Source organism: Suncus etruscus, chromosome 3 (assembly GCF_024139225.1).
Source record: "Suncus etruscus isolate mSunEtr1 chromosome 3, mSunEtr1.pri.cur, whole genome shotgun sequence".
Taxonomy (NCBI): Eukaryota; Metazoa; Chordata; class Mammalia; order Eulipotyphla; family Soricidae; genus Suncus; species Suncus etruscus.
In genome coordinates, this window is record NC_064850.1 from 15,493,696 (window position 1) to 15,517,957 (window position 24,262).

A 24,262-nucleotide genomic window follows, 5' to 3' on the forward strand; every position below is an offset into this window, starting at 1 on the left:
AGAATAAAATAAAAATCCAGAGGAATTTAGAATAAAGGCAGGGACCTGGAGAGAGGCTACAGTTCCTTTTGACAGTTGTGAAAAGATCTATATTTCAATATCTAAGTGATCTGTAGTAAAATGTGTTAAATTATAAATGGTTTGTGCATCTATTCAAGATGCTAACAGCCTTTTTTCTTTTGGAATCTGGCATCTAGTTAGTTATTAAGCCACTTTCTCTAGCTGCATCTGTATTCCTTTGCAGGTTTGGAAAATGCAGGAAACTTGTATATCCTCAGCTCATCAGTGAGCTTTTCAGCCCCCTTTCATTGAAATGTACCTTTCACTCTGTAGTCAACATGCATGCTTTTGGTGAACTTCAGTAAATCTGCATTATTTTCCCCCTGTGCCCAGACAAACATAGTTTTATTGTCTACAATTAACTGTTAAATTTATAAAATTAAGTTTTGTGCTTCTAAATGTGCTGCTTTGTTCACTAGTTCCTTGTCATGGTGATTTTATGGGTCTGTGTCCATCCCTATGTAAACAGACTGAAGCACAGTTCCTGGGAACCTCTCTTTCTTGCAAGTCTGACAGTCTCTGTTGTATCATATTTCCTTTGGTATCTTGCTGTGGGTCTTGGAGATCATTTTGTATACTTTTTTAAATCTCAACTTTTTAAAATCTTATTTTAAATCAATGTGTTTTGAGCCATTTAACTTCTGTGTTCAAAAGCTTCCTTCTTTTGCTGTAGAACAGGGGTCTCAAACTCACAGCCCTCGGGCCGTTTGTGAACCTCTGTACAACATTTTGTGGCCCACAGCTGGCCTTCAAATATTGCAGTATTCGCGATTATGCTTACCGAATAATCACAATAAAAATTGCATTAGTAAGAAAAAATCGCATTAAACATTCGCATACCCCAAGCAGTTCCGTTTGCGGTATGCACATGTTTAATGGGATTTTTTGGGATTTTTTTCTTACTAATGCGATTTTTTATTGCGAATATTCGGTAAGCGAAATTTCTTATGCGACTCTGCCTTACCCCGACTTTGCCTCCTGCGCCCCCCAGGTAAATTGAGTTTGAGACCCAGGCTGTAGGAGGATTCCTGTTAGCCCTTGTGCTTGTGCCTAGAGCAGTGATCTGCAAGTCGTGGCTAGCAGCTCTCAAAATAAATTTCAATCGTGGTTTTGGTGAGATTTGGCTCAGTTGAAAAAAAAAAAGGTTGCCCATCACTGGCCTAGAGAACTAAATCCTTTCAACGTGGGAACATAATTACTGACAAAGTGTCAGGAAAAGATGAATGACATTGCAAAGATTTCTCCCCCCCCCCACCTATTTTTTTTTTTTTTTTTTTTACATTTTGGGTCACACACAGTGGCACTTAGTATACTCCTAGCTCTGCACTCAGAAATCACTCTTGACAGGTTCAGGCAAAGAGATGGAATGCTGGTAATCTAATCTGGGTAGACCATGTATAAGGCAAAAATCTACCTGCTGTGCTATTGCTCTAGCCCTAAGATTTTAATTTATTTTTAGGGTGTTAATTTTGCTTGAATGTTTAACTTGTGGGTGGGGAAGCCACCTCCCATTTTTCTCTTTAGTTCATGTTTTGAATTGTGATCTTTATAGTGTGTATGTATGTTATTGGAAATAAAATAGTAGCTTCTTTTGTTGAAGTGGAATTTTAGGTTTCTGTGCTTTGTGTTCACATTTTTCTATTTTTTATTGTTAAAAGAACGTATTCTTCTAATTTTATTTAGATGTAACAAACTGCCATTTTTCTCCTCCAGTTCGGATTCAGGATATTAAATAAAAATGTTGTTTATGTTAAAAGATTTAGCCATCAAATGAAAACATCCAGTCGTTGACTCATTATGGAGAGAGCTACTAAATCTCTCCCATGGGGGTAATAACCAGTGTAGTCACACAACAGGATACTACCTCATTTCGTGTATCAGGTCAAATATATGTACAATAAGTACAATATTAAAGTCCTATTGTGTGTAATATATTTAATTTCCATTTTCTTTATTTAAAAATTTTAGTGTTGTTGCTTTTGAAAGAAAAATCTTATTGAAATACCAATTCAGTGAACTGGAAATTTTTTTTTTTATGGAGTAAGGAATTTTTTGATTTCTTATGGAGTGATGTGTTCTTTTATTCCTAAATAATAACAAACTGGTTAAAATAGGGGGTGTGGTTTGGGCCATACCAAGAGGTGCTGAGGAACTATTTCTGGCTCTGTGCCCGGAAGTAACCCCTGGCAATACTTTGGTGGTACCAGAGATTTGAACTGGGTCACATGCAAGACAAGGGCCTTAAGCTCTATACTATCTCTTTGATCCTCTAAATATATTATTTGTGAATTTATACCTCATAATGAAATAGTACTCTCTGGGGGATCATCCACTGGCTGAGGGAAGTTGTAGACAGTGAGTCAGCTCTGTAATTAGGCCTTGCTGCCCACACCTTATTGACTTGAAGCCCTGGCCTTAGACCACTTAGTCTAGGAAAGTAATACATGAATCATCTAAATTGGCACAAATTAGCCAGAAGGCAACTAAATGTTCTTTATACTTTATTCTGATTAAGGATATTAGGAAGGGAGAACTGTTCTTTGAGTTTGAAAGTATTATAGAGGATAAACATTTGTGAAAGAGCATTATTTCCTTAGATAGAGTGAAAACAGAAGAGCATTTGGATTTGTGAGCAGTTTCAATTATCTGTCCTCTAAATACCCCCACCCCCAGAATATTCCTCTACTTTTTATACTCTATCCATGTGAGGAAGGCAATAAATGTTTCAGTAATGTAAATGTTTCCTTTCTCTAGCCATCTTTTTCACAAAGAGAATCTGGAGGATCCTGCTGCCTACAGCCTCACAACAAAAGGGAGAAAGGAGAAATTCTAGTTCTAGTTTGCTTTTCTTAAACTTGTCCTATCCATCAGTCGCTCTCCTGTTTAGGGCAGAATGTTGACATCCTTTTCTCCTCCTTTCTCAAAACCGGGTGAGGGGGAGTCAGCTGATTGCTTGAGACCTGTTTGAGACCTGACAGAATGAGGTGAAAGTAATTTCTAGTCTTCACTAAATAATGCTGACTTCATTTTAATTTATTTTATAGCAAAACTTGGAAATAATTGTACTTATTTTGCAGTTGAAGGTATTTATAAATCAGGTAGGATAAAGATAAAATGAAAAGTTTTGTAAATAGAAAGTGAACCTTTTTAGCAGTATTTATTTTCTATTGGGATTTTTCTAGTGTGTGAAAGGCTTGCCTGGGATTCACTGCCTTACTGTGTCTGCTTTAAAGAGTAAAGGAAGCAGGTTTATAAGATCTACAGCAGGTGTTCTACTTGTGCTGAATTTTTAATATGTGAATAGCTCTTATTTTTGCACTGTGTGTTTTCCAGAGGAAAACATTTTTTTTTTTTGTCTTTTTTTGGGGGGTGCTACACTCAGTTATGCTCAGGACTTATTCCAGACTTTGTGCTCAGGGATTTCTCTGAGAGATGCTCAGGGAATCATTTGGGTACTGAAATGGAACACAGTTCAAGTACCTAACCTGTTGTACTAACTCTCTAGCCTGAGCAACAAATCTTTTGACAGGAAGCAGAAAAAAGCCAGAACTTTAAATGTTTGTCTCTTTGGGAATTTTTTTTTTGGCCACACCTGGTGGTACTCAGTGGATACTTCCTGCTCTGTGCTCAGAAATCACTCCTGGCATACTCAGGGGACCATATGGAATGCCAGGGATCGAACCCTGGTTGGCTGCATGCAAGACAAATGCCCTACCCTCTATACTATTGCTCTGGCCCCAGAACTTACTTTTAAATTGGTTTTACAGGTATAGCCATTGACTATTTTCTATCTGTGATTGAATATGCAAAAATTTGTCTTAGGGTGTCTTTGTTAGTTTAGAATAGATCTTCCCAAACTAATTTGTGTGTGTGTGTGTGTGTATGTGTGTGTGTGTGTGTGTGTTTTGTGTTTTGTGTTTTGGGTCACACCTGGCAGTGCTCAGGGGTTACTCCTGGCTCTAAGCTCAGAAATAGCTCCTGGCAGGCTCAGGGGACTATATGAGATGCCGGGATTTGAACCACCTTCCTTCTCCATGCAAGGCAAATGTGCTACCCCCATGCTATCTCTCTGGCCCCATTCCCAAACTAATTTGACCCCCTTTCAGGGGAAAAATCAACAATAGTAACAACAACAAGAACAATTCACTCTCCCTCCATGCCCCCACCCATCTACCTTCTTAAAGCAGAACAGCAATCCATATTGCACCTGAAACTGCCTCCACTCACTTCCACCAAATTACCCCAGCACCCCACACAAGCAGTCAGTGTTGCCCACTTTGAAAAACCCTAAGGTTTTGGGGGGGGGTGCTTCTAGTTCTGTGCTCAACGTCACTCCTGGCTGTGCTCAGCGACCATATGTAGTACTGGAGATCAAACTTGGGTTGTCTGCATGCAAGGCAAGTGCCCCATCAGCAGTACTGTCACTTGACCCCAAGGGAAACACTGATCTTAGAGTGTTGCCATTTTGCTACATATTGTCGATAAACATTCTGACATTACTGAAATGAAATGTTTAAATTATAAAATAATTGTTAGCACATCAACCGAAATAAATTAATTTTAGAATAAGTTTCTAATAAATTGATTTGTAAAATATTTTATATCCTCAGTGTATACCTTTAGAAAAGCTTCAATTACATGGTTAGTTAAGCACTTTTCTGTACTATGATAGGGCCTCCTTACTGTTGATTTAGTTTGTTTCTGGAGTGTGCTCATTAAGAACTATGGTCATGTTTGTCATGAGGGCTTGTTGAGTACCGATTAACCTTTAATTTAATTTCCTTTTACAATTAGAAGCCAAGAGACCATGCTTTAGTACTAAATATAAATTATCCAGCCATATTACTCTTAGTTTGCATGTTACAAAAATAATTGGGTCATTAACCAACATCTAACCTTAGGTGAGTGAAAGGTTCACCTCTTGAGCGAATGTAACTTCACTTTATGGTTTCTAGATTACTTTGTGGGAATTATTTTCTTCATGGCAGTTAGTGTCTCTTTTTATTGGGTGCTATGATTGTAATGCCTTAGTTGAGAATTCTAGAGTTTGTAATGAGTGTAAAAATATCTGAAAGAGTTGTGTGAAGGTTTTATCTTACTACCTCAGTACCAGTTTCCTTACAATTTTGTGGAAGTGAAATCTCAGATACCTGAATGAATGCTGATTCCTAATGAAAGCTTATCACTATCACTTGCAATTTATATCTTTACTTTTCAAACCAGTTAAATAGAAATTATATGATCTATAGAATAAAGTGAGTACCCTATGTAATCTGGAAAACTGCTTAACAGTGTGTGAAGATAGACCAGCTGTCTCTATTCCTGTTTGCTTAGTTGGCCCTCTCCCTAAAATAGGATGATATTCCCATTGTATTACTGCACAGTGGCCTCATTTGGATGATGGAGATACCATTGTATATCCGTTCAGTCTGCAAGTGGGTAGAGCTAATTGGTTGTAAAGATGCAGGCCAAGGTCCAGCATTCATTGTTGCTATAATTTGTTCCTTTAATTGCATTTTGATGATCACTTAGAATAACACACATCCAGTTATATTTATTAGAAGCTTCAAGAAAACCTCATTTAACACTCTGCTCCCCGGCACAAAATTTTTTTGTTTGTTTGTTTGTTTTTGGATCACAGCCGGTGACACTCAGGGGTTACTTCTGGCTCTAGGTTCAGAAATCGCTCCTGGCAGGCTCGGGGGGGGGGGGGGGGGGAAGGGGACACACCACATGGGAAGCTGGGATTTGAACCACTGTCCTTCTGCATGAAAGGCAAATGCCCTACCTCCATGCTATCTCTCCGGCCCCAGATTTTTAAATTTCTATAAGAGAAAATGCAGATGAACCAAAAAAATAAAATGAAAACCATTTATAATTTGCACTCCAGAAATAGCTGTTGTGAACATTAACTAATAACGTATTCTCCCACACAGTACTGTTCAGACAGGGATGGGGTTTGTGGGGACCACACTAGTTATGACAACAAGCTTGCTGCCAGGAATGATGGTGGGACCATTCTGTCCACATTGTTTTTCTATTCTAAGTACAGGTACTCATTTCTACTAGTTTACACCCTTTCATTAAATAATATGGAGTTAGAAATTGCAAAGAGCAATTTCCCTCTGGTTTATTCCTGGTTAATCTCTATTTGCAGTTATTTTCAGGGAGGGATTTTCTTATGCAGGCCGTGTTTCTTCTTGTGAAGTTGTGTTACGAGTGTTTTTTTCCCAAGTAAAAGACTAATATGAAAAATTGTTTTAATGAAAGAGTAGAAGAATAACATAACTTAAAAAAAGACAAAAGACTTGGTCTCTACTCCCTTGGTTAATGGAAGAAAAAAGTGCTCCAGGGCTGTTTGTGTTAATTCTCAGAGAATCTGAGTCTTTCCACCATCTTAAAAACATTTCTGCTCCACGTCACATTCTAAGTGCCTCTTTCCTTTTTTCTCCCTCCTCCAGCCTTTTTTTTTTTAAATCACCTTTACATGGCTCCACAGTGAAACATTGTCAAACTTCTAAGATCTCTGCTTATCCCACATCATGCTTCATTTATAGCAAGTTGAACAGTAGTTTGATTTTTCAAATCATCACCCTATAGAGGTATAGTGAGCAACAGATCTCTCCTTTAGTCTGGAAGTATTTGTTCTGTGGTGTTTGAATTATTTCTGAATATTTGATCTACTCCAGCCTCTTTAACTTCCAAGCAGGCTTCTCTTGAGTGTCTCTTCTAGCAAGCATTTTTTAGAAGCAGTTGGTTCACCAGCTAAGTACCCTCCACCCCAAAGTCTTTTCTCCTGAAACCATTATGGTATAAACTGAGCAAATAATGAAAACTTTCTCCTTGGTCTACATTTTGTGTTATCTTTTAGTTTGGGCACTTCATCCCTTTTGAATTCAGCCTATGATTCTTTGAGAAAATTCCCCTGAAAGAAAATGAGGATTTTTAAAAAGAATGTGTTTCTGCAGCTGTTAATTTTAATAAGAACATAGAGCTGTCTTTGAAGATTTCTTGGGTATTGAGCAGCAGCTTTCTGGGTTTCACTTTTGTAATCCTACAGTCACTTTCCTTGAGAAAGTATTGAATTATAACAGGCAAATATTACCAAGTTTTATATCTTTTTTTTTGGGGGGGTCACACCTGGCAGCGCTCAGGCTTTATGCTCAGAAATCGCTCCTGGCAGGCTCAGGGGACCATATGGGATGCTGGGACTCGAACCATTGACCTTCTGCATGCAGGGCAAATGCCCCACCTCCATGCTATCTCTCTGGCCCCATATCTATATCTTAAATCAGTTGTTTCATTATAAGAAAATAGTCATGATATATTCTTAGTCAAACATTAATATGAGATATTAGCATATAAATAATTGAAGAAAGCAGAATTTAATTTTTTCCAAACATTACCAATAATTGTTGTCCTTGCTTTACTGTCTGTTTTTTACTATGGGTAATTTCTGAGATATGCAGTTGTTCTAAATGTTTTTTCTTTTTATTCATAGTGTTGGGATTATGTGTTATTCATTTTTTTATACTCACTAGCTTTATTTCAGTTCTTACTCTGGTTCTTAGCACTAGTATTGATGCTTTAAATAAACAATGCTCTCCACTTGTTGATTGATTGTTTGGACTCTTACCAGGTGCAACTTTATCAGTTGATCACAGATCAGTTTATCATCACTGTACAGCTTGGAAGTAATTTGTTTTAGAAAAGAACCTTAGAATTTATAATGAATAAGTTGCAAGAAAAATTTGGGAAGGCAAAGAGCTAGAGAGAGAAATCAACTTAGAGCATGCGCTGGGCATGCAGGATGCTCTCAGCGCTACATATACCTGAGAACAAAATTAGGTGTATAGCCTGTGGACCCCAGTACTACTTTCCCCAGTAGCACAGCATCTCCAGGCCTGTTCTCTGCCTAGCATTTTTAAGAGGTGCCCTGGCCCACCAGAGCTCTGTTGTGGTTGATCTGTATATTAGCGAGACTGGGAAGACACACTTCTCTCCTCTCACAGAGTAACAAGGCCTGCCTTACCTTCCCCAAGCTCCTATGGGTGGGGAGATGCTGCTTTGGCTGCAAATATCTTCTGAATCAGTTCAGTGGAATAATGCCAGATCATATTTGGAAGCAGGCCTAAAACTGCTTCTGCATTGGCAGCAGCACCTCATCAGAAATGCTTTCCTGCATTTCATAGTAAACTGGTGCTGACTCGAATGTGGAATACTAAAAATACTGTATGGCAGGGATTTGATATTCTTTCTAACTGGCCAGCAGTTTACATTGATAAGCTTTTGGGGGCTCTTTCAGAACACTATTAGCTTGCTGTCAGCAGCTTGGTTGGCTAAGGGGAAGAGATGGGCTGATTTTTGCATGTGTTGTAAGACTGCCTGAGTAGAGGCATAATTTTGAGCTCATATTGTCTTATTATTTCTATTTCAAGATATAGTGGAATCAAATTCCATGTAAAGTTATAAAAAGGTGAATTATAGAAAAATACAATGGTATAGGTAGAACTAACAAAGTTGTACCAATCATCTTAGAAATGATGCCTTGGCAGATAAAGAGGATCCAGTAGCAGTAGAGACTATTGACAATATTTGAATTCTTGTTAGAATTAAATTCTCCAGAACCAGGTCGTTCATTGAACTGAACATGTGCTTTGCAAGCAGAAGGCTAAGTTTGAGCATTAAACACCACCAGGAGTAACTATCAAGTACACAGCTGGCAGTAGCCCCTAGCTACTGAATGTAGCTCCAAAATAAAATTATAAATAGGGCAATTTTCCTTGTTCCTTGCAAGTCTCTTAAGAATGCTTAAATTGGGCCTGGAGAGATAGCACAGTGGCATTTGCCTTGCAATCAGCCAATCCAGGACCAAACAAAGGTGGTTGGTTCGAATCCCGGTGTCCCATATGGTCCCCCGTGCCTGCCAGGAGCTATTTCTGAGCAGACAGCCAGGAGTAATACCCCTGAGCACCGCCAGGTGTGGCCAAAAAAAAAACAAAAAACAAAAACAAAAACAAAATGGGGCCAAGGTGGTGCTAGAGGTAAGGTGTCTGCCTTGCAAGCGCTAGCCAAGGAAAGACCGAGGTTTGATCCCCTGGCATCCCATATGGTCCCCCCAAGCCAGGGACAATTTCTGAGCTCTTAGCCAGGAGTAACCCCTGAGCATCAAACGGGTGTGGCCCAAAAAACAAAAATCAAAACAAAACAAAAGAATGCTTAAATTTGAGATTAGACATATTACATTATTGGAAATTAGGGTTAAAACCTGTGCTCTTCAGAGAAAAGGTGCTCAAGTGAACAAAAAGAAGAATCTCAAGTTGTAACTTCCACAGCATCAGGGCTTTTACATGCTACATGAATTTCTAATTCTTGTGTCTGCTTCTAAGAGAGATTACTCTTTTATACCAGGTGAATTAATGTCTTACAGGCTTGTTTATTAAATGTTAAATCCTGTTTGTTGATGCATAAATTAACATGGAGAGTATTTTCTCTAGAATGTTTGCATAATATAAGGATTCTGACATTTGTTAATGACTTCTCCATTTTAAAGATAAATTAAAAAATTCAAAATACATAGTTAACTAGTTAAAAGTAGCAAAACAAGTAATAAAAGTATAGAAAACAGGTTGGAGAAATAGTTCAAAAGACCGGAGTACTTGATTTGCTTACAAGAGGCCCAAGTTTGATCTCTGGAACATTTTTCCTTGAACATTGAACCGAAGTGACCCGTAAGCACTGCTAGGTGTTACCCAAAATTCAGAAGGAAAGGGAGAAAGGAGAGAAAATAAGAGAGGGCAGAGAAGGAAAGGAAGGGGGAAGGAGTGGGAATGAAGGAAGAGGAAAAGAGAGAAGGGAGAAGGAAGGAGGGGCAAAGGGATAGAAAGAAGAGAGTAATGAAAGACAGAAGCCTCTTACTAGTTTAGGAAATTCATATACCCATCGCAGAGTTTTGAGTTAAGATTCATCATTCTAAAATGTTTTTCATTGGATGGCACAAAGAAATTGAAAACACATAAGGTACAGAATAGAGAACTCAGAAATAAATCCATGAATATATGGCTAAATAATTTATGACAAATGAACCAAGAATATATCTTGGGGAAAATGCTCAAATGCATAGCTAAAGAATGAACCAATCTACTATCTTACACTGACCACAAAAATAAACTGAAAGCAGATTACAGATTGAACATAGACTTAAAAACACAAAAATTCTCAAAGAAAACATTAGGCTGTAAGCTCTTTGCCATTTATCTTGTTGATAGCTTTTGGGATCTGACCCCCAAAAGTGGCTAAAACAAAACAAGAATGTGAAACAAAATGTAAATTGCACCAAACTGAAAATTTTTGTTCAGCAAAGAAAAACAATCCAAGCGTTGAAAAAACAGCCTGCTGAATGGGAGAAAATATTTGCATTTCATATATATAACAAGGAATTAGTATCCAAAGTATATTAAGAACTCATAGAACTCAAGCAAAAATAAAATAAAATAAAATAACAACAACAACAACAACAAAAATCAGTGGATTAAACTGTGGTCATTGGGTCCAAATAGATAATTCTTCTACCAAAACATATAGATGACTAGCAGGCAAAGGCGCTCAAGGATCAGAACCACTAATAATCAGATAAGTAAAAACCACAATGAGATATAGAATAACTTACAAGAGATCACAAGTATGGATAAGGATGTGGAGAAAAGGAAGTTCATATGCATTACTAGTGGGAGGTAAAATAGTATGGCTGTTATGGAAAACATCATGGAATTTTTTTCAGAAAATTAAAACAACCCTTTTAAGATCTAGGACTTCCACTTTTGGGCATTTGAAGAAAGAAAAAGAAAACATTAATTCAAAAAGATATGTGTATCCCCATGTTCATTGTATCATTATTTATAGTAGCCAACAACAACCAGTATCCACGAATAGATGAATAAAGAAGGCAGGACATTTTATACAATAGTATACTTTAGCACAGAAAAACATGAGTATATAGACCTTGAGGGCATTCTGCTAAGTGAAGAAAGTTAAAGACATACGGTATCACATTTGGAATTCAAAGAACAAAGACATCTATCATAGAATCATATGATACTGCTTATGTATGGAGTCTGGGAAACAAACAAAACAAAAAATAACTTCATAGATGGAATAAAAATAAAGAGATCAGAAGATATGAACTCTTGGTTATAAGTCATAGAAGCATGATGGACAGTAAAGTCACTATGGTGAATACATCTGTATTGAATATATGAGATTACATAAAATATTGCATCTTAACAGCTTTTTAATATGATCATTATAATTCAATTCATATGTTTACTATACTGTTAAAATTTAATGACTTTGGTGTACACTGGTACTGTATTTCACCACTATCAACGTGCCTGAGACCCTTCACCATTTACCTTCAGGGGTCCTCAAACTTTTTAAACAGGGGGCCAGTTCACTGTCCTTCAGACTTTTGGAGGGCCAGATTATAGTAAAAACAAAAATTATGAACAAATTTCTATGCACACTGCATATATCTTATTTAGAAGTGAAGAAACAAAATGGGAATAAATACAATATGTGGCCCGCGGGCCGTAGTTTGAGGACCATTGCGAGTATGAAAATCTTAAAAAATTCTCATTAGGGGCCAGAGCAGTGGCACAAGTGGTAGGCCTTTCTTTGTCTTACACAGGCTAACTTAGGACAGACCTTGGCTCGATCCCCCGGTGTCTAGTATGGTCCCCCAAGCCAGGAGCAATTTCTGAGCACATAGCCAGGAGTAATCTTTGAATGTCACCGGGTGTGGCCCAAAAAACAAAACAACAACAACAAAATCTCATTAAAGGAATAGCATTTGCAACTGTTTATTAATGAATATATATACTAATGCTTCAAACAAAAGAGAGCAACCATGCTTAAAGTTGTATTGAGGTTGACTTACTTAGTCCAGAGGAAGGAGGCAGAGATTTATAGGAGCTTACATACCTATCCAATGAAGTCAGACTTCCAGTATCCCCTGATTTCTTTTATTTTTAGGCAGTCCTGCTCCTTTTCAAAGTAACCTCTTCATCCTATTGGCCTTGTTCCTCTGGCCTCTCTAGATGTTAACTCTCTAATCCTATTGCTTTATTTTTCAGTTTCTTTGCTCCAAATGTTTCCACCATGTCTCAGATTGTTCTCACTTTATTTTTCAATGTGAACATAACAGAAAAAAGGATGGTGGCTGTTTTACTCCAGTTTTACCATTATTCTTTCTTTATAAATACTTTATATATCTGAAGTATGAATAATGAAAGAAAAACAGGTGAAAACTAGGATAGGTTTCAGAAAGAAAGGAGAAGGCAATGTTGGGGGAAGAATAAGTAGAGATGTCCATTTGGTGGTGGGAATGGTGAGAATCAGGCACATAGAGTTGTGAAACGCAACCCCTGAAATTGTAGAATATTGTACAATGAAAAATTAGTCTTTTTTCTTTTTTGAGATAGTATGTATGTGCAATATATGCATAGTCTTAAGTGTTCTTAAATTTTGGGTTGTTTATTTTTTGGAGCCATAATAAATAAGACTGCTATAAGCATCCTCATAAAATCCTATGTTTTGGGCATATATTTTCATCTCTTTATTCTTATTGCTTAGAATCACTATACATAGGAATAGTTGAATCTAGACTATATATACATATATATATTGTTTCTACTATGTTTATATGAGATAGTGATTTTAGTTGACTTTGTATTGCTTATTTAATTTTTTTCTCTTAAACTGATTGTGCCATTTTGCATCTGTACCAGCTTATTTAATTTTTTTCTCTTAAACTGATTGTGCCATTTTGCATCTGTACCAGTTGGTATATAGTGGTTCTAGTTGCTTCACATTTTTGTTTGTTTGTTTGTTTGTTTTTGTTTTTGAGTCACACCCGGCAGTGCTCAGGGGTTATTCCTCGCTCTACACTCAGAAATTGCTTCTGGCAATGGAATGCCGGAATTCGAACCACCGTTCTTCCGCATGCAAGGCAAACGCCTACCTTCATGCTATATCTCCGGCACCTGCTTCACACACTTAACAGAATGTAAGAAAGCTTACCAGAATGCTAATGCCAGGATTTTGTTTATTTAGCCATTGTAGTATGATGAGTGAAACAATATTTCATTATGGTTTTCTTTTATTGGTATGGGCTCACACTGTCTATGCACAGGGCTTACTCCCTGACTCTGTGCTCAGGGGTCACTTCTGGCAGTATTTTTGGGGACCATATTTGAATCTGGAGATTGAACCAAGGTTGTTCCTATGCAAAGCAAATCTTTTACCCATTTATCTTACTGTTTTTCCAGCTCTTTATTGTTTTTTATTTGCTTTTTGCTGAGAACATGATTTGGAACATAATTCTGTGTGTATATGTTTATTGACCATGTCTGTATATTTAAAACTTAGGAGAGAATGTCTCTTTCAAGTCTATTTTTCTAAATTAGTATATTAAGTTATATTTATTTTAAGATTTTAAACATATTCTTTAAACATATTTAAAATATACACAATATATTTACAATATCTTAAGGATCAGGATATTCAATTTTAATTTATCATTTTCATGATATTTCTTTACTGTAACATCTAAGTTGTTTTAGATTAGAAAGATGATATAGGGGTTTATTTCACATTTAAGTTGAAATCCTATTGGGGTGGATACCAGTAGAAATTGATCCTGGCGTGGGGAACCATATGGGACACTGGGGGATCTAACTGAGGTCTATCCTAGGCTAGCACAGGCAAGACCTTACCCCTTGTGCCACTGCTCCGGACCCTGAAATCCTATTTTTAATGTTTTTATGTGAAGGCAACTTGAATTGTTTTTTATTTAAAAAGACTTTTTCTCTTGAGTTGAACGTTGATAGAAAACCAGGTGACCATTTTTGTATGAATTTATTCCTGGAATCTCTTTTTTTCCCTGGTCTACTTGCTGTTCTTACACTGATTATATACTATTTTAATCATTCTGCCTTTGTAGTAAGTTTGAAGTTAAGTATTTAAGACTTCCCATTTTGATTTATCTTCTCTATTTGTTTTGACTATAGATCTTTAGATTTTCTCAGCAATTTTAGAATCAATTTATCATGTCTATTCCCACCCCTCTCCCCCAATGTGCCATGAAGTCTGTGATATTTTGAATGGGATTTCATTGACTGAAGTTGTTTCCACCCATGCTCCAGGGGACTCTATGATGCAGATTCTGAGGATGGAAGCTTTCACTCAGTTCAATCCTGAGAGCAGACTTTTTAATAATACTCAGTTTCTCATACCCAAACCATTCCACTTAATTTTGCTCATTAATATTTTGTAACATTTAGTAGGGCTTTTTTTTTTACATTTCCATAGCTGGCTATATTAAATGTCATTATTTTTTTCTTTTTCTTTTTCTTTTTTTTTTTTTTTTGTGGTTTTTGGTCACACCTGGCAGTGCTCAGGGGTTACTCCTGGCTCCATGCTCAGAAATTGCTCCTGGCAGGCACAGGGGACCATATGGGACACCGGGATTCGAACCGATGACCTTCTGCATGAAAGGCAAACACCTTACCTCCATGCTATCTCTCCAGCCCCAAATACTATTATTTTTAAAAATTTCCCATGTGCTGCTTACTCGCTGGTTTAGTGACATATAATTACTAGCTGTATATGGGATTTACATCCTGTAAAAAGAACCTCAGTGTTATTGCCTAGTTCAAATATTATGTATATTTTATAAGGGATTGACATGGTGAGATTTATTTCTCCAGGCCTGGAGAGATAGCACAGCGGCGTTTGCCTTGCAAGCAGCTGATCCAGCACCAAAGGTGGTTGGTTCGAATCCCGGTGACCTATATGGTCCCCCGTGCCTGCCAGGAGCTATTTCTGAGCAGACAGCCAGGAGGAACCCCTGAGCACCACCGGGTGTGGCCCAAAAACAAAAAAAAATGATTTACTTCTCCATTTCTTACCCTTTTATATACCCCCCCCCCCATCCTGCATCCTCATCCCCCCAATCTGGGACTCAAACCCAGATCTCCTGCATGCCAGGCATGCTTGCTACCACTGAGGTACATCCCTAGCTCATTCTTTCTATCTTTTAAAATTATTTTTCTTTAATGAAAAATGCCTTTACGGAATGAGCTAGAACTTTATAAAGCCTTCCTAAAAGTTCTGAGAAAAGAATCATTATCTTATTCTTGGTCTTAGGGGGACCATGCTTAGTGTTCCACTGAGTCTATCCATAATTTTTTCAGACTGTTAATTCTGCTTTGAAAGCTTTAAAGTTTATTGCATGTTGTACTAAAGCACACAATTCTCAGTCTTTATGTGATGAGGCTTTTCTTTCTTGGCACTTGACTATATGTGCACACGTTCCACTCCTTGTTTTCTGACTCCTTCACAGAGTCCATCTTTTTTTTCTAGTTCTACTTCTGTGAATATATCTTTTTATCTTTTATCGACTTGTCTTCATTTATTTGTTCTTATTGCTAGTGTACTGAACAGATTGTGTATGACTGAGGCTCTGCAGGCTCTCTGTCCTCATAGAACTCAGTTCACCACAAAGTATGGGAAATGTTTACTAAGGACGGCTCTTTGGAATTTCCCAGAAAGATTGGCTTTGTCTCATCTGTAGTCACAGAGAAGGTCTGCAATGGGGAGATAACTTTTTCCTTTTGTGCATTCCTAAAGATGAGGGATTGGCCTTTCTTTTTGTTTCTCTGCCTGATTACACCTGTCTCAGTTATTTTCTTACCTTTGCTCTGACCTGGCCATACTGTACTTGTTAGAATTAGACAGTGGTGCTTCTTGCTTTATGCACTCTATGGATTAATGTGAAAAGCTCTCAATTGTTTTGTTTTTTTTTTCTTTTAAGCACTGAATGGCAATCATTTGTTTATCTTTAAGGACAGAAATTTTATATGTACCAGAAACTCAAAAAATGGTTTTCTTCTTTTATAAAATCTTTATTTAAGCACCATAATTACAAGCATGATTGTAGTTGGGTTTCAGTCATAAACAGAACACCCCCCTTCACCAGTACAACATGCCCACCACTGTTCACCCCTTCCCTTCTTGCTCCCTCACCCCCTGCCTGTATTTGAGTCAGGCAGACAGGCATTCTATTTGTCTCACTCGTTAACATTGCCATGGTAGTTTTTAGTGTGTCATTTCTCTAAATGCACTCACCCCTATTTGAAGTGAGCTTCATTAGCATGAACTGGTCCTTCTGGCCTTTATCTCTGGGCATTATTACAATAATGTCTTTTATTTTTCTTAAAACCCATAGACGGAAGGAAAAAAAAAACTACCCATAGACTAGAGAGACTATTCTGTGCTTATCTCTCTCCCTCTGACTTATTTCATTCAGCATAATAGTTTCCATGTCCATCCATGTATAGGAAAATTTCATGACTTCATCTTTCCTTGATTTAATCTCTTTCTAAACCCATAAGTAAGTCAAGTTTCTTAGCCATATATAATCTATTGCATAATTTGTCTTTGTCTTTTGAAACTACCTAATTTTGCCTACTTCTCTGCTGATCCCACCATCATGCATTTCATTCAGGGTCATGGCCCTGGAGCCTGATACTTAATGCAGATTGCTCTGATAAAGGCATCCCAGCTTATTTATTTATTTATTTATTTGTTTGTTTGTTTGTTTGTTTATTTATTTATTTATTTATTTATTTGGTGCTGGGACTCTAACCCAAGACCTCTAACCCAAATCTATGAGTTGCATCCCCAGTCTCATTTCCTCACTGTCAGATATGCATCTTTCTCTTTACTTTGTGTTGTCTCCTGCCATCCTCTGCCATGCTAACTCTCTCTCCTTTGGGAATGCTACCTGAGTTCTTGTTTGAGGGTATTTCTGCTTGCTCTTCCTGCTTCCTGGATTGTCCTCTTTTAGTATAATTAATTTGTTCTTGACTCTTTAGGGCTTCGTATGTTAAATGACTGTTTCTAATATAGAGCCCTCTGAAGCAATCTATTGATGAGAGTAGTCAAGCAGCTTTCTTGCCCATATCAACATGTTAATTATTTGAAGGACACATGTCACTCTCTGCCTTTGGCATCATTTATTGATATGCTGTTCCTGCTCTAGTCTGCTAGGTTCACCACCATCTCAGGGATTACTGCTGGCTCTGTGCACAGAAATCCATCCTGGCAGGCACGGGACCATATGAGATGCTGGAAATCAAACTCAGGTCCGTCCAAGGTTGACCACATGCAAACCAAATGCCCTACCACTGTTCTATCACTCCAGCCCCTCGCTAGCCTGTTTAACTGTTCACAGAGTAGGTTTTCAGGAAATATCATTCATTAAAGTAATTTTATTTACCTCAACTAATTAAAACTGAATATTGAGAGACTGGAGCGATGGTACAGCAGGTAGGGCACTTGTCTAATCCAGGTTTGTTTTCCAGCATCCCATATGATCTCCTAAGCACTACCAAGAGTGATTCCCGAGTGTATTGTACTGAGGAAGAAGAAAAGAAACCAAAAACAAGCAAACAAACAAAAACCATAAAGAAGGCTTTGGGATTTTTAGCAAGCAAGAATTAGTAAATATTATTTGCATGGTTATCTATTATAGCACCAAAAGGTTTAAAATAGTCCTTTTGTTTTCCTTATTTTACATTATCTTTTTATTTTTTAATTTTTTTTGGTTTATTTGCAAATGTAATTGTCCATAGTATAATTTTCTTTCCTTGGTTCAATAGTGAAAGCCCCTTGACTAGCAGGTGTCAGAGGAGTTCAGAGGGTAGAACCATAGTAGACATTAGCTTTGGGCTGCGGCAGAGCCTTCCTGCTTTGCTTCACATAGGAGACTAAATTTTGGAACATGGGTAGTTGAATTTCAGTGTTAAAGCTAATTCTCCAGAACTTAGGCCTTTGAGATGAGAGAATTCTTTGTGTGAAAGTTGTAAGATGTTTAGCCGTGTTCCTGGTCTTTGCTGCTAGATGCTAGTGCATTGCTACCTTTCTTCCCAACCTAACTCCATCTCTGACCACCATCAATGTCTCCATACATGAGGTACCAGAGTGTGTGGGTGGGGGAAAGCAATGTTTCAACCAATCGTGAAAAAAAAAATTGAAACTCAGAAAAGGAGAGCTCCGTGGAATAGAGCACATGGTTTGCATGCAGAGACCCTGGTTTGATCCCTGGGACTGTTCCCCACCCCCACTCCCACCCAAATGCTGTTAGGACTGACTCCAGCACTGCCAGATGGCCCCCAAACCAGAATAAATAAATTAAAAATGAAGGTGAAGACTGTATATTAGGGGTGAGGGAATGTAGCTAATTTTAAGAACTTTATAAAACAAAGATTGCTCATCTTTCATCATTACTAAATTATAAAAATCTGTTTTTAACGTGTATGCTTCTAATTCCATGGTAAGCTTTGCGTTAAAACCCTAAAATATGCTGAGAGAATTTGTTCTTTCAGTGTTTCTAAATTTTTCGCCTGCTCCATTACCATGGAGCTAACAACTTGGAGAGACATGTTAGGTTAAAAACAGCGATGACAGGAGGAAAAAAATGCTTTATTTTTTTCATGGTTCATCTTTTCCTCTTCTCTTCACGTCTCCGTTATTTCTCAATCACTCAGTTGGGATGTTTAATCTGAATTCTTTTAAATGGAGTGTCAAGATGGGAAAGACATGTTTTTCAGAACAATATTTTCCCCTGGATAGTGCACATGTCATCATTTGTGCAAATCTGTGAACTAATATCGTAAAATAAGGGAAATGTACCCGACCTATGGATGGAATGAATCTTTTCCTTGCCTGTACCCGTTTTAGAGACCTGTGTGTTTTAAAGAGCACATAGAATGAATGATTGATATTCCTATATTAGACAGTATTTTATATGCAAATATATTTTATATGCAAATATATTTTATAAGGTGTTTTTAGATGCTAGTTTTTAGTGTGGAACTGATTGTCTTTGAATAATTGAGACTCTGAGACTTGAATAGTGTTATATATGGAGTATTAAACAATCTCTTGAGTATTTGTCTACTAATTAAAGAATTTAACCTTCCAATGGCTAGGGAACTAGCATAGGAGTTAAGGTGCTTGTTTTGCATGTGGCTGACCCTAATTCAGTCCCAAACACCTACACCACATCCCTGAATACTACACCAGCAGTGACTCCTGGGTACAGAGCCAAGAGTAGGCCTTAAATACCACTGAGTATGGCTCAACTCCTTCTCAAAAATAATTTAAACTTCTAATTTTGTTAGTATTGAAGCAGATGGAGATGACAGATTTAGCATGATTGAATTGATCATGTAGTATCCATAGGAAAAGCAGTAGCTAGATATAATTTCCCTTTATTAATTTACTTTTTACTATATTTCCTTCATTTTTTTGTTGTAGTGAATGGGGCTTGTGGTGCTTACAGTATTATATTGGGGTGTGTGTGTGTGTGTGTGTGTTTTCAGCAAGGCTAGATACCAAAAGAAAAAACAAAAACAAAAAACCAAAATTAAAACAAAACAAAATAAACAAAACAAAAAAAAGGATAGATATCAAGGCAAAACAACTGATCTCTATCAATGAAATACATTTCAAATTGACTCAATTTATGAAAATAGAATACTCAATTCAGTACTTTTTTTTTTTTTTTTTTTTTTTTTGTGGTTTTTGGGTCACACCCGGCAGTGCTCAGGGGTTATTTCTGGCTCCAGGCTCAGAAATTGCTCCTGGCAGGCACAGAGGACCATATGGGGCGCCGGGATTCGAACCGATGACCTCCTGCATGAAAGGCAAACGCCTTACCTCCATGCTATCTCTCCGGCCCCCGTCAATTCAGTACTTTTAAGTGTACCAAGGATAAATATCAAAAAAGGCAGATGATTTTCTTTTTTTTTTTTTTTTTTTGGTTTTTGGGCCACACCTGGTAACGCTCAGGGGTTACTCCTGGCTTGGAGGACCATATGGGACACCTGGGGATCGAACCGCGGTCCGTCCAAGGCTAGCGCTGGCAAGGCAGGCACCTTACCTTTAGCGCCACCGCCCGGCCCCAGATGATTTTCTTACCTGAAGTTGATATTGTGTTTTTGAATACATACACTAATATAATATTACTATTCAACAAGATGGTTTAGAGGGGATCTCTATAAAATAATGCATTTTTCCTAAGCAGATTAATTCCTTTGATATTAACTGTCAATCTAACTGAAATTCCACAGCTCAAATCTTCAAACATGAGCTATAATTGTCTTTTGCACTTTTAAGTTTTACTAGAAAGGGAGTTTAGGTGCCCCATTTTAAAAAATAACCCCAAAAAAAGCCATGCTTCATACATAATGTTATTAATTTTAAAAGTGAACTATCTTAAACTATGAAACTTAAATATTGGAGGCTTAAAAATAATTGTAAAGATAAAAATAAAAGTTGAAAGCTTTGTATATATTCTATGATCTGGACCAGTGAGAAAAGATGACTGTTTATTCTATCATGCTAAATCTTAAGCTTCTTATCAACTACCTTCAATTTAAAGCATCAAGAGACATTCTTGTCATTCTTGAGTAAACCTCCTCATAGATGACCTTGTATAGGAAGCTCTAGCAGTGGTCCTCAAACTATGGCCCGTGGGCCACATATTGTATTTGTATCTGTTTTGTTTTTTTCATTGCAAAATAAGATATATGCAGTGTGCATAAGAATTCGTTCATAAGTTTTGTTTTTACTATAGTCAGACCCTCCAATGGTCTGAGGGACAGTGAACTGGCCCCCTGTTTAAAAAGTTTGATGACTCTGCGAGTCCAGTGAGTACTTTTTTCTGTCCATATGTATAAGAACAAAGGGCAGTTCACAAATCATTACTTCCTCTGACTTTCATTCACATAAAAATGTTAGTATTTGGATGTTTCCTTTCTTGTTAATTGTAACTGCTATCCTCAGATTCAACTGCTGTTTACAATATTATAAAAATGGACACAGAAGAATTTATGTCTTTAATTTCTGAAAGTGCTGCCCTGAATATGCATATGTCCTTATATATATTTATGTGTATACTATCACATATGTACATGTTTATGCTTGTATATATCTTCATTAATTTTTCCCTTTTGTCTCTAGTCAGTAGATACTATGAGGCATGGTCGTGTTACTGTTAGAGCCTTTAGAAAACTTGTTTTGTATAGAGTGAAAGGGCCAAGCTATCATTGTTAGTGTACCAACCCTAAAGTCCTGCTTATTTTACTGGTGGTGCTCTCATGTGTATTTTAATGTTTTGAATTCTTTATACTTTGTCAAGATAATATTACGTAGTGTTTTTTTTAATTTAACAATGTTTATTATATATATTTGGTGTTTGGGCCATACCTGGCTCAGGGGTTACTCCTGGCTATGCACTCAGAAATCGCTTCTGGCTTGGGGGACCATATGGGAAACTGGGGGATCGAACTGCCTTCTGTCCTAGGATAGTGTGAGCAGAAGGCAAATGTCCTACTGCCTGCACCACCGCTCCGGCCTCACAATGCTATAGTCTTATGTAATTAATAAGTTTAAAGATAATTTTGATGCGTTTACAGCATTGTATGTGAAAATCCTGTCTTATATAATTTGGGGATATTTAGGTCACTTATATAGTTTCTTCTTTTTAAAATAATATGTGATGAGCATTTTTTGCATCAAAATTTGTCTTCTGGATAATATTTACCTATGAACATCTCAGAAATAAAATCACTGGCCAAAAGCATGTAAACATTTAAAACACTATTGATATATCTTTCTAAAAACTTTGAGATCACTTAATGGGTTTTGACCTTACCTAGTGGTATTCAGGACTAATTTTAGTGATGAAGGGGACTGTGATGTCAAGAATTAAACATAAGCTCCCACAAGCAAGGCATGTACTTTGCTTTTTAACCACATCCCCAGACTATATACTCCTAAAAGTTCTTTTAGTGTTTTACTTTTTCTGTAATTAATTATAACATATTATTAAAGAAATAAAAATCCGAGGCCGGGAAGGTGGCGCTAGAAGTAAGGTGTCTGCCATGCAAGCGCTAGCGTAGGACGGACTGTGGTTTGATCCCCTGGAGTCCCATATGGTCCCCCCAAGCCAGGAGCGATTTCTGAGCTCATAGCCAGGAATAACCCCTGAGCATCAAACAGGTATGGCCCCAAAACAAAAAAAAATAAAAATAAAAATCCCTCTTTGTAGTTATTTTATTTAAAATTTCATGTAATCAAATCTATCCATTTTTCCTTTGCGGTTTCTTTCATTACTTTCGCACATATGAAGTGTTTCTCTAATCATATTTACTTTGATTTTTTTTAATTCTTTGGTACTTTTAAATATCACTAGAAAGGAAGTGTACTGCTTGTAAATCTGAACGACTTTGTGATTGTATTATTTATTAGTATTTATTAATATTTATTTTAGTACCTCTCTGCACAGAGAGCCCTTTTATAACCTTTCTTACCTCTAAATTGCCCCTTGCACTTGGAGTTTCTGTTTAATTCATGTGATTATGGTTCTGTTCAACAAAAGTACTGGTGAATGTAAATTATTGACTGGAGAACAAACGATAAAGTAAAATAAAAGCCAGGGTTCTTGCTGACTTTATACTTTAAATAGCAGAGAAATGAGAGGTAACATCTTTCATTTTTAACTTGTTAGAAATACACCGCCTTTTTCCACAACAGAAATATTATGGATTAGAGTGTTAGGCTCAAGAAGAATGCCAAATAAAATGTAAACTATTAACTGACTTCCTAATATATTTATTTAGGACTAGGGATTGGTTCATATCCAGTGGTGCATCTAAGTGGTTTCTGATGCAATACAGGGGTAGAATTGGGGTTGGCTGGGGCCGGGAAGGTGGCGCTAGAGGTAAGGTGTCTGCCTTACAAGCGCTAGCCAAGGAACGGACCGCGGTTCGATCCCCCGGCGTCCCATATGGTCCCCACAAGCCAGGGGCGATTTCTGAGCACATAGCCAGGAGTAACCCCTGAGCGTCAAACGGGTGTGGCCCAAAAACCAAAAAAAAAAAAAAAAAAAAAAATTGGGGTTGGCTGCTTGCAGACAAGCATCTTGTATTATTTCCCTGACCCTAGTTTTCTAATTTATATAAAATCAATATTTTAAAAGATAGGTAACTTTGGGTCAGAGAGATAGCATGGAGGTAGGGCATTTGCCTTGCAGAACGACTGTGGTTCAAATCCCAGCATCCCATATGGTCCCCTGAGCCTGCCAGGAGCCATTTTTGAGCGTAGAGCCAGGAGTAACTCCTGAGTGCTGCTGGGTATGACCCCTCCCCCACAAAAAAAGGTAGGTAACTTTTTGGAAAATGAATATTGCTAACGTATATTCAATTAATTATTTAAGTATTGGTCGATGATATAAAATTGCTCTTATAATTAAAAGATAATTACAAATAGTGTGAACTCACCTGGTTTTGATGAAACCATGAAACACACTACCTTTACTACTGCCAAAATACTCAAGACCCTTCACCACTATCTGTTACTCCTACACAGCCTCCTTCCTCCTATTCTCCATTGCTTGATAACTGCAGTTTTGCATTTAAAGGTCAAGAGTTTGTCTTAATTGGACACTCATGATATATTTTTTTAGGGGGGCAACACCCAGTGACCCTCAGAGGTTACTCCTGGCTCCACTTATAATTATTCCTGGTTGGGGCTGGAGAGTTAGCACAGCGGCGTTTGCCTTGCAAGCAGCCCATCCAGGACCTAAGGTGGTTGATTTGAATCTGTGTGTCCCCGTGCCTGGCAGGAGCTATTTCTGAGCAGATAGCCAGGAGTAGCCCCTGAGCACCACCGGGTGTGGCTCCAAAACAAAAAACAAACAAACAAACAAACAAAAATTATTCCTGATTGTGCTGGGGGATCATATGAGATGCCAGGAATTAAACCTGGGTTGACTACATGCAAGATAAGTTTATTACCCATGTACTATCTCTCCAGCCAAACACTCATCGTCTTTTGGGGGGCCACATTCAGTAGCGCTCAGCGGCTACTCCCGGCTCTGTACTCAGAAATCGCTCCTGGCAGGCTTGGGGAACCATATGGGATGTCGGGAATCGAACCCATGTCCGTTTCTGGTCAGCTGCGTGCAAGACAAATGCCCTATTGCTGTGCTATCATTCTGGCCCCTGAACACTCATGATTTTTAAATCTACTTTTAGGATTATATTCTTGGTGGCTTTCCAAGAGGAATAGGTTA

General features: G+C 37.6%; 1 protein-coding gene across 5 annotated transcripts in view; it reads left to right on the forward strand.

The window, feature by feature from the left end:
- SIPA1L1 (signal induced proliferation associated 1 like 1) overlaps positions 1-24,262 on the forward strand; it is a 363,330-nt gene that overhangs the window by 155,623 nt on the left and 183,445 nt on the right. The window contains exon 1 of one of the 5 annotated variants that reach the window (XM_049770291.1): positions 18,042-18,094. The exons of the other annotated variants lie outside the window; for them this stretch is intronic. The gene's annotated coding sequence lies outside the window, so the exon portion shown is untranslated. Of the gene's footprint in view, positions 1-18,041; positions 18,095-24,262 lie in introns of those variants that run through there. 5 annotated transcript variants of the gene reach the window in all.